Source organism: Pipistrellus kuhlii, unplaced genomic scaffold (assembly GCF_014108245.1).
Source record: "Pipistrellus kuhlii isolate mPipKuh1 unplaced genomic scaffold, mPipKuh1.p scaffold_m20_p_1, whole genome shotgun sequence".
Classification (NCBI taxonomy): domain Eukaryota; kingdom Metazoa; phylum Chordata; class Mammalia; order Chiroptera; family Vespertilionidae; genus Pipistrellus; species Pipistrellus kuhlii.
Window position 1 is genome coordinate 136454351 of NW_023425404.1, and position 12292 is coordinate 136466642.

Below are 12292 nucleotides of genomic sequence, written 5' to 3' on the forward strand. Positions count from 1 at the left end.
TACAATAGTCCCCACTTATAGGTTCCAAGACCCCCGTGCATGCCTGAGTAGTTCTAATTCCTACTCCACTTTTTCACCACTGCTGGAAATGTGGCAGTAGCTGCTTCATCAGTAGATGCAGGCGGGCCAGTACTTTTTATATTCTTCAGTCCAAACCTATTCTTGAATATGTGTGGCCACCCTTTACTTGCAGAAAATGGCCGGCTGTCACTTATGTCAGGGGATCCCATGCTGAAGTCTTCTTATAGGCTCACCATTTTCTGGCACAACATGTTGCTGTCCATCAGAGCTCATTTCCTGCTCATTTCTTTCAGCCACAAATTTAGTGATTTTTTCCATCTTAACTAAGCACTTATCAAACACTGGGGCCCTGACTTTTTGCAGTTTAAGGTGCGACAGCCAAACTAGCATGAATTTCCTTTCCCTTCCTCTCAGTTTCACAGGTAAAAGATGCATTCTCACCACAGAGCTTAGAAACCTCAGCATACAGTTTTATTTCTTTTCTTCTTAAATTGAGAACGTCCATGCTTTCACTTAATGGAAGCATTCTAGGGCGTCTCCTTGGCAGATCCGAATTATCAGCATCACTGCTCTTGTGCTTGTGGGCCACTGTTAAGGTAAATACGGGTTACGTGTACACAAGCACTACAGTACTGCTACCGTCAATCTGATCTGATAACCTAGAGCCCTAGGTAGTGACTAATGGGCATGGAGCGGGCACAGCACAGAGATGCTGGATGATTCATGTCCTGGAGGGGCGAAGCAGGACAGTACTAGATTTCAGGGCAATATGCAATTTAAAACGGATGAATTGTTTCTTTTCTTTCTGGAATTTCCCACTTCATATTTTCAGATGACAGTAACTGAAACCACTGGAAGTGAAACTGGGGATAAATAGGAGAACTACGGTAGTGCACTGGCAATAAAAATGCTAATGATGATCATATGAATGGCAGTTTCACTTGATGTTCCTCATAAAGCAGTAGAAATGCTAATTTTATTAAAATTCAAGCCTGAATTGCCTGTCTGTGCAGGATTCTGCATGAAGAAATGGGATGAAGGCTGCACACCCAAGGACCTCGTTGGACTGGCTGAGAAGCACAGGGGCCATAGTGTGAACTGTGCCCCGAACCAGCTGCCCTTTTCTTGGTGCATCATTGTCACTTGAAAGACCAACTGATGGTCCTGGTTGGAATGACATAGATTTGGGAACTGGGCAGATATTTCTCAAAAATGAACATTGTAATCCTGTTACATTCAGGAAAACAACTAGTAGTATTTGTTGTCATTGACTAAACTTGAACTTTCAGCAAAGTTAAAAGTTTGAAAATCTCATACTGAGGTTAACAGTGTCACAATGCTGAAAGGCTTTTCTTAGCGTCAGAAATTTAACATCTGTGGTGATATTATTGAATATGGTTTCATCATATTGTCTAATAGGATGTGTTAACATTTGGGAAATATTCATAACTCAGTGAACCAATATTTTCCAAATAATCAAACCTGGTTAAAAGACTCAGTCATGTGGCAAGAATAACAAAAAGATTCAAAGTTCATTGAAATGGCTTCAGACTTCACATTACAACCAACCATTAAGAAACTACCACTTGAGCTGAAACCAGTTTGGCTCAGTGGATAGAGCATCGCCTGCTGACTGAAAGGTCCCAGGTTCAACTCCGGTCAAGGGCATGTACCTTGGTTGCAGGCACATCCCCAGTGGGGAGTGTGCAGGAGGCAGCTGATTGATGTTTCTCTCTCATTGATATTTCCAACTCTCTATCCCTCTCTCTTTCTCTCTGTAAAAAATCAATAAAATATATTAAAAGAAAAAGGAACTACCACTTGAAAATTAAATACCTAAAATTAGAGGGGAGAGGGGGAAGAAACTACCATTTGTCTAGCTGTGATATAATATCAAAAAATGATTACTCACCCATCTGGTGTGGCTCAGTGGTGGAGCATTGATGTAGGAGCCAGTAGGTCACAGTTCAATTCCTGGTCAGGGCACATGTCCAGGTGTAGGCTTGATCCCCAGCAGGAGGCGTGCAGGAGTCAGCCAATCAACAATTCTCTCTCCCTCTCCCTTCCTCTCTCAAGTCAATAAAAATATTTTTAAATGATTACTAATTATGACCTTTTTAAAACTATCAAATATCCTTTTTAAAACTACCTATCTGCTCATACTTCAACCAAAGTAACATATTGCAGCAGTTTGAATTCAGAAGCAGATATGAAAATCCAATTGTCTTGTACTAAGCACAAGAAATTTCAAAAATGTAAAACAATGTCACTCTTCTTACTGCCAATAAAAATGAACATCTTCAGTAAAAATGATTAATTTGTAACTGGTTTATTAGTTTAAAATTTTAAATGAATTAATTTTTTTTCAGTTTCCCAGTTTTAATTTATTAAATGGTAATTGTTAATATAATTCATATAAGCCATATAAACAAAAACTCTTGGGGAAACATCAATAAAACATAAAAGTATAAAGTAGTGCTGAGGCCAAGACATTTGAAACTGCTAACCTACATGTCAACAAATATTCAAATATTTAAACATAACAAAGTAAAATGTTCATCCCAGGTGTTATCAATTGGCCACAATGTGAAATCTGAACCATCTCTTCACAGTTTTTAGATAGTGTTCCTCTCATGCTAAGACCTCTCCACCCTTTTGCTGTGATCCTTCTCTAAAGACATAATTGCAGCTGCTAGACCCTTCAAAACACAAAATGTCAACTCAGTCTCCTCTGCCAGACAAAATCAGAATTAGAAATAAATTCGGGAGGTAGAATGAAGTAAAAGAAGAGAGAATTCAGATGCACAAGTCAAAAGAGTCTTTCAAATTACGTGCTTCATGTAATACTCCTTAAAATTATTTATGGATACAAATAAGACCTGCAATCTAATATACTGGGGCTTTTGTCCACATTAGGGAAAAAAATAAAGCAAGGAGCTCTTCCCCTCCACAGCCTGCCCCTGCTCTCTGAGGACACAGACCGCCCAGCGAGGATGGATCCCATGGGACTCGGCAAATTCCCGAGGCTCACTCTCAGGCCCACCCAAGTTTCCGAGGGTGGCCTTGTGTGCTGCAGAGCTAATGAACCTCACACCTAAAGCTGCAGCAGGCAGAACTCAGGAATGAAGCAGCAATAATTATTTGGGGGTGTTTCCTGGCATTCTTTCAAAACGGACAACTTGGAAAACCAGCCTTTTACTGGAGGCCAAAATACATTTCTAAAGTAATCCTTTCATACCTTTGCCAGGACACATACACTTTACTGTCATAGGTAAGTAGATGTACACACCATAGGTGTGATTTCAAAAGAATCGAGGCCGAAATAAGGCATATTCACCTGAAATACTCTAATAATTGAGGCAGTGGGAAATTTTTCTGGGGTTTTGTTTGCCTAAGGAAGTAGGATAGGGAGATAATTCCAAAGGCCCATAGAGTGGCTTAATTCTCTTAAGATCAGCGATGAATTCCGCCCCTCCTACCCCCCAGTTTGTAGGGGGAGATATAAAATATAAAGTGAGAGACAAAAAGAAGCTTCAAGCCCAGCCGGTGTAGCTCAGTGGTTGAGCATCAACTTATGAATCAGGAGATTATGGTTCGATTTCCAGTCAGGGCACATGCCCAGGTTATAGGCCTGATCCCCAGTGTGGGGCGTGCAGGAGACAGCCAATCAATGATTCTTTCTCATCAGTGGTGTTTCCATCTCTCTCTCTTTCTCTCTTCCTCTCTGATATCAATTCTTTAAAAAAAATTTTTTTTAAAGAAGCTTTTGAATGTCCCCCAAGCTGGCCTAGAAAGCAGCAAATTCTCTTTCACTGTCTATGAGTCTTTAAGGCCAAATATCTTCTTTTTTAAAAATATATATTTTATTGATTTTTTTACAGAGAGGAAGAGAGATGGATAGAGAGTTAGAAACATCAATGAGAGAGAATCATCAATCAGCTGCCTCCTGCACACCCCCCACTGGGGATGTGCCCACAACCAAGGTACATGCCCTTGACCGGAATCGAATCTGGGACCTCCCAGTCCGCAGGCCGACACTCTATCCACTGAGCCAAAAAGGTTTCAGCAAAGACCAAATATCCTAAACGAAATACGTTTCCACTCCCTTTCTTTTTCCTTGGGGTATGCAACTACGAAACTGCACTTCTTGATGGATGGGTGTGGGGGCTACCTCAAACAGCAAAATTGTTCGGTCTTGTGATCTAATTCAGCTATCATGGGAGCTCTAAGCTCCAAATTGACTGCGGCATTACATCTATTATTAAAGAGGGTTTTTCCAAAGGCAGACTCTTTTATTAGAAGCTTTATTAGCAGAAGTTAAAATCGAACAAGGAAGCATTCTGGATCATGGGGAGAAAGCATAATTAAATACTAACTTAATTCATGGTAAAAACATACCAGCTAGTTATGCAGATGATGCAAGAATGTATACAAGGCATATAGGAGAATATGTAAAATAAGCAGGATAAAAATGTGTAACTCCAAGTGCTTAAAACTATATATATTATATATATATATAGATAGATAGATAGATAGATAGATAGATATAGATATAGATATAGATATAGATATAGATATAGATATAGATATAGATATAGATATATTTAAACTATGCTTAGAAAAAAAAAACAGAAAGGAATTACTATATACAGAAAGTGCTAAAACACAGAATGGTGAACATTTGTATTTTCTTGACCTTTTCTGTTTTCCAAGTTTTGGTCATTGTGTTGGTACTATTTTCAAATTTAATAGAAGTAAATGCAATGAGTATAAGTGGTTGAGATTAAAGGAGAAGATTGATCTGTGTCCAGGTCAGGGAACAAGAGAAAAGGAAGCTGCAGGACAGTAGCTGGTGGTGGAGGAGACGGAGCAGCTCTGGGCTGGGCTTCAGGGCCCAGAGAAGCAGGTGACAATCACCATTTACCTTTCCACTCCTGGAAGCAAGCTTCCTGTGGACTCTGGGTGCGGGCTCCAGACTCATTCTCTCCAAGGACACAAGGAGTTTTGGGAAAGACTCTTCTTGAAATCTTATCATCATTTAAAAGCCTGAACTCAGGTTGCCCTTGGGGCTGACTTCCATTCATCCTCAACTCTTCACCACACCAACCAGCACCAAACAGTATCTCCGCATAGCAGGCTGGAGCCAATAAAATGAAACACGCAGACACACACACATGTAGGCATACACATAATCTATTTACTCTCCGATTTTTAAAATGTCCACTAGTAAGAGGTCTGTGCTCAGGGTTCAGTGGTGGTGAAGGTAGACATGACCCCTGACCACCTGTCACTTAGCAGCCATGTCACCACATCAACTTGCTCCCTGATCATTGTTGGTGGGTCCATAGTGGGTCTCTGCCTCCCCATCACATCCTTCTACCTCCACGGCCATGGTTGACTGATCCAGAAGAGAGCCCCTGACCCACACCAAGCCAACAAGACCCTCACCTGAAAATTCCAGTACTGATAGAGTTGGCAGCCTCTTTGGGCTGCCTGGGTTACAAAATACAAAATCAGAAACTGTCAACATGTCCCTTGGGGAAGAAGGGAAAGATTGTGCAAGGATGAAAATAAAGCTGTTGTCCAAGGGTGAGACAGGAGAGAGGCTCCTGACAGCCTGGATTTCCTGACCTCTTGGTCCTGAGATGAGGTAGTCCTGCTACTGATATCATCAGTCTTCCAGGGGAAATTAACTGGGTTTCTGTCACTGGCCACCTACAGTTCCCAGCATAATGACTCCCTCACCCCTGCTTCCCCCTTCCCCCAACACACACACACTATAAATGGTGCAGCAACTGAAAGGCAGTCTTCAGAAGACTTGTTGAGAACTGAAGTTCTCAGCAATAGACATAACAGGGAGTTAAGAGTAATATAAAAAGAAGAAATGGCAGTTGAGCTCCTCTAGCTAAAAGGATGTGTGTTGGTGAGCTTAGACAAGCATGCCTTGGCCACACTCAGAAACATAAGGGTGAGGGGAGATTCTACAAGGACAGAGCTGATGAAATAATTTGTTATGGTTGACAATAGTCAGTGTTTAGCTTCCGACTCACACGGCCTGAAGAATCGGAGCTTACAAGGGTAGGAAGCATAGCAACACAGCTTTGCTACATTTCAATTTATGAAATTTCTGTTTGTTAACATATTACAGCACTGGCAACTTTATTAGAAATAACATTTGCTTGTCAAAGATTTATTGGGAAAAGCACTGTATTTTTCCAATCAAAAAGTTCAGTCAACTAGATAGAGTCTCTACTTTCTCTTTTGATCTTTCTAAGGGACATCTCTCTTCAGCTGAATGCGCCTATCCTTGTTTACCTCCAACCGTGTCACCATTTGATGAAGGCTGATGGCTAGCAGCTCTTAGAAATGGTCACAAACCCACACCCAAGATGGTGTCAGTATCAGACAATCAGGTTTGTCCTCGCCGTTACCAGTGCAATGTTTTTCCATCTGTTAGACCCTCTCAGCCAGATCCAGCTGCTTTTCCCGACACCTGCCGTGTTTATTTAGAACCTATTTTTACCAGAATCATTTCAGCACAATAAAAATACAAGATCCGGTTTGTATGAGATTTTTCAGAGAAGGCAATACACAGTACAAGAGAAGTAAGAGAGAGAGAGAGAGAGAGAGAGAGAGAGAGAGAGAGAGAGAGAGAGAGAGAGAGAGAGAGATTGATTGCTGGCATGCTGGCATATAAAGTATCCAGGTCAATTGTCAGACTGCTGTGTAAACCAGGTTTTCTGGCAGCAACAAGGTACAAAAATTCTTTCATTAATTTTTACTTTATTTTCCACCTTCCTTCTTCATAGGACAGCTCCATGAAATTTAAAGCAACTCCTATTTTTGTGTGAAAGCCAATGTGTGTAATTAAATAACACACTCTGCACCTTGTCCGATAGTGAGAAGTTAACATATGCTGCTTATGCGTGGAGAGCATCATTATTCATGCACGCGTGCACACACCCAGGTTTCTCCTTCTCAAAGACAGCAAACAGCTTGCTACTCTCTATACACATGCTGTGCGCAGTGAGTTTGCTGATATCTTACGTATTTGTTTCCATTTAACTCTCTTGTCATCTTTCAACTATAAAGGGATTATTAATCATGGGAGATTACAATATAAAAGTCTCTTTAATTTTGGTGAGAAAGGCAACTGTGGAAACAGGAATCAGATGGAAAGAAACGTCTTCTATTTAATTTTTTTATCAGAAAAACAAAACAAAACAAGGCTTTATGACCAAGCAGAGTTTAGGTTTGCATGAGCAGAGTGCAAGTGTCCATCCCTTGTCCATTTCAACAGAAACGCATCTGTTCACAAAGTGATTCAAATCCAAAGAAGTCCAAGGGCTTCTGTGGCATAAACACGCTCCGGCTACGGAGCTCTTGGATCTGGGACTCTGCCAAACCCGGAGATTGCTGGCAGAAACTGCGCTCAGTATCTCCCCCCAGATGGGAGGGAGAGGTGGTAAACAAACCCATCAATCACTGGCAACTGGGAAGGGTTGGGAGCCATAAGTTTCAGGCATCGAAATAGAAAGAAACTGATAAATTGCCCTCCATCCCTCACACAGGTTCTGGTGTATTATAATAGTAGCTGAGGAGTTGCTGAAAGTATGGAATAGAGAATTCTCAGCAGAAAGAAGACGAAGGCCTGAACCTGCCTGGACAAGGATGTCACTGGCAGGATTTGTCATGTGTTCTAATACCATGTATGGCACCTGTTTTTATTTTTGTACTTAAAATTCTTCATAAATTTTTCTAGGACATTTACAATTCTAAGGAGATAGAATTAATATTCTGTGGCTTGAGATACAAGGATCAATTGTTCATTCATTAATCATTCTTTAAAAAAATATTTATTAAACAGCTGCTAGATTCTGATGCCATTTGTATTCTGGCGGAATATTAAAAGATATAAAGGACATAGGCACATAAAAGATACATTCCCTTCTTTCAAAAGATTGTTATCTACATATGAGAACATTTAAATATAGTGCAAGATAATACACAGAACAAGATAAAAAAAAAAGACAAAAGAATTCATAAGTAGGAAGTTCTGCTAGTGGTTACAAACTAGGTATTAGTGGTTACTAGTTTTATAATAATGCCTCAGATTTGTTTTTTTCTATCTGAAATCCAGTAAGATTTTATTTAATGATTTGGGGGCAGGAGGTTTTTAACTTTTTAAAATATACTTTTTATTGATTTCAGAGAGGAAGTTGAGAGGGAGAGATAAAAACCTCAATAATGAGAGAGAATCATTGATTGGGTGCCTCTTGCACAGGTGCTGACTGGGAATTGAACCATGACCTCCTGGTTCATGGGTCGATGCTCAACCACCAAGGCAGGGCTATTTAGTGACTTTTTTTGTTGTTGTTAATTCTCACTTGAGGATATTTTTCCATTGATTTTTAGAAAGAGTGGAAGGGAGAGGGAGAGAGAAAGAGAGAAACACTGTTGTGAAAGAAACACATCAATTGATTGTTCCCTGACCAGGTATGTGCCCTTGACTAGAATAGAACCTGGGAACCTTTAGTGCCAGGGGTCTTCAAACTACGGCCCGCGGGCCACATGCGGCCCACAGAGGAGTCTGATCCGGCCCGCCAGGTTTTTTGGGCAGTGAGCGCAGCCGAGGTGTTACAGTAGGAATTAGTAGTTCATATAGTCCGGCCCTCCAGCTCTCTGAGGGACTGTGATCTGGCCCCCACTTTAAAAAGTTTGAGGACCCCTGCATGGGCTGATGCTCTATCCAAGCCAAACCGGCTAGGGGTTAATGATTTTTAATAATGTTTTTCTAAGTTAACTTCTGATTATTACTGAGTAGTGATGAGTTCACAAGCAAGAAAATTCTCTGACAAGTACCTGGTGCAGCTAATGTGTCCTGTTTTCCTGGTTAAATGTGAAAATTAGAAAAAGGGACGGCCCCCTAAGAACTTCGGAGCTTTGCTCCTGTACAAGGATAGAGGGAGACCAAGGCACCACTTGCTATGCCAGAGAATAGTGGTCCTCTACATGGAGTGTACACCGCTCATGAAGCTTTTTGAAAAATCAGATGCCAAGCCCTGCTTGGATGGTTCAGGTGTTTGGAGCATTGTCCCACGCATCAAAAGGTTGTAGGTTTGATTCCCAGTCAGGGAACATACCAAGAGTTTGGATTTGAGTTTGGGGTGCATTTGGGAGGCAACTGATCAATGTTTCTTTCTGACATCAATGTGTTGTTGTTTTTTTCTCTCTCATCCTCTCTAAGATCAATAAAAATATATCCTTGGGTAAGGATTGCAAAAACAAATAAGTAATGAACTGGTTTTCTTTTTCAAAAAATATTTTTTATCAGATCTCTAGGCTCTACCTCAGACTAATTCATTCAGAATATCTGGAAGTGGGAAAGATTTTTTAAGCTCCTTAGGTAATTTTTTTATTAATATGAAGGTCGGTCCCCCACATAATCTTTAATCTCAACCAATGAAACTTCCTAATGTCTCTTCTGAGGTTTACAGGTTACAAATAAATCACTAGGTAATTAACCAAGTCACTTGCTGTATACAGGATGGTGATCCAAAGTCATGTTAAAAATTGAGGACTTATCAATCTAAAATTATTATTTGCTGTCTTTTTTAAAATTATGGTCCATTTCTTCACTATTAAGATACTACAGGTGACCATAAAGCCATGGCCCGTGTGTCAGAGTGATCATCTTCTCTGCTGCGTGGGGTGCACACACAGCTCATCTAAGAGCAGAATAATTGTGCATCCAATTCAGAGGGTTGTAAGAACAAATCACATCACTGTTATGCCTGGCTGTAAATTGCTACCTGAACCATCAAAACACCTGCCTGATTCTAACCTCAACATACAATTGAGGTTCTGCAGGAGCCTCAGTAACTGAGCCTCAATATTGAGGTCATGGAGCTTGTTCTGACCTTTTCTTGCCTACAGGGACTAAGGATAAAATAAGGTCAGCAAAAACCACAAACTACTATATACTTCTCATAACAGACTTTTCCATGTGTTAATAAGAAAACCAGTGACTGTGACTAATGTTCTTTGTGGTCCTTATGCAGCTGCAGTGATTCCCAACCTGATGGCATACCCCGTTAACTGGAGAACTCACTCAAAGGCACAAAACTCAGGACTTAAACTCTGAGATTATGGCTTAATGCATTGTGGATGGGGCCCAGAAAACTGTATTTTTAATATGGACCTCCAGGAAACTCCCATGCAGCCAGTCTGGGTAACCAGTCATAGACCCATTATCCAAAACAAACAAACAAACAAAACCAAGGCTTTCAATTTAAATGGGTCTAATAATCACATAGGTTGTCTGTCTTTAATAATGAGTTTGCTACCCTAGAGGTTCTCAGCTTTTTTTTTTTTTTTTCTGTATCACTTTTCACAAAATGACATTATACATCTGTTTGCTTATTTTTAAATATTGTGTTTCTTTAATAAAACAAGCATTATAAAAAGGCAGAAATTTGTCCATTTTGTTTCCTGACCAATCCTCAGAGCTTAGAACATTTATTTATTTATTTGTTTGTTTGTTTGTTTGTTTATTTTATTGATTTTTTACAGAGAGGAACGGAGAGAGCTAGAGAGCTAGAAAAGTCGATTAGAGAGAAACATCGACCAGCTGCTTCTTGCACACCCCCTACCGGGGATGTGCCAGCAACCAACGTACATGCCACTGACCAGAATCGAACCCGGGACCTTTCAGTCCGCGGACCGACGCTCTACCACTGAGCCAAACCGGTTTCGGTGAACAATTCTTATCACATGGGAGCTATTCAGCCCATAATGAGTGAAAGAGTAAATATTCAATATTTAGGAAATGCTCAAAAAAGTTGACAAATTGGCAAGGAAGAGAACCTACTTCCCCCAGCAGGGGTCAGGAAATCCTCTCCAACTTTTTATTTAAACTGGTTTTTGGCCTTTGGTCAACTTCATAATATACAGAAGAATTACTAACTCAATTAGCAAGTTCCCTAGAACATAAAAGTTCAAGAAAAATGAATTGATTTTGTAAATCTCAGTTAAGCAAACTTCAATGCCCTGTATTCTTGAGTTTATATAATCTGTCTCATTAAATATATATATATATATACATATATATATACATATATATATATTGATATATATATACATATATATATACATATATATATATTGATATATATATATTAGTGGCCAGTGCACAAAATTTATGCACTGGGGTTGTGGTGGGGGGGGGGGGATGTCCCTTAGCCCATCCTGCACCCTTTCCAATCTGGGACCCCTCAGGGGATGTCCGACTGCCAGTTTAGGCCTGATTCCTGCTGGCCTGATCACTCCCAACTGCTCCCCCAGCTTGATTGCCCCCAACTGCCTCCCTACCAACCTGCTTGCCCCCAACTACCTCCCCTGAAAGCCTGCTGACTTCCAACTTTCCCCCCACCAGCCTAATCCCCCCTAACTGCCTCCCACTGCCAACCTGCTTGCTCCCCACTGTCCCTCCCTGCTGTCAGCCTGCTTACCCCCAACTGTCCTCCCCTTCTCGCCTCCCCCATTAACTATGTCTTAGAATCTGCTCTCATTATTGGATTTGATGGTCAGAATGAATCTCACCATACTGATGTATTTACACTTGAGGGTTTTTTTTTTTTTTCAAGTTCCTAAGTTATAACAAGATTTGAATGGGATAAAAATCCTCAGTTGGTCTCATTTTATTAAGCTGGCCAGGGATTATTAGCTGCCTGGTTGTTTTTGTGAAGAAGTATATTAAAAAGAATAACAGATTTACCTAGAAAAATAAAGAATGAGTTTTAGATTATTAGCCACTGATTTAGGGTTGATGACATGAGAAGAGACTATGACTTAATACATGTGGGGCAGAGTTTTAAAAGATAACCATGATGGACATGTCATCAATAGGGTATGCATGCACTTCAGCCTTTTTGTTTTTTATAGGGTCCCAACCTTCCTTATTCAGTCATGACTGTGGATGGGCTTTGGACATCAATAAAGAAAGAAAAAATAAAGAAAAAAAAATAAGGGAGAAATAAGAATCTTAAATTCTGTAATTTAAAAATATTAAAGGTCCAAGGTTAAAATAAGTCTTGTGACAATGGTAAATGGGTAAATTTCCCCTCAATTTCTATCGTGTACCATCATTCAATACCAAAATCCATTCATAAATTAACTTGATGAAAACATTTCACTCAGATCAACCCTATAAGGTTGCCATATGCTCATCTACTAACAACTTGAGATTGGCCCCATCTCTTCCTGTCCTGGC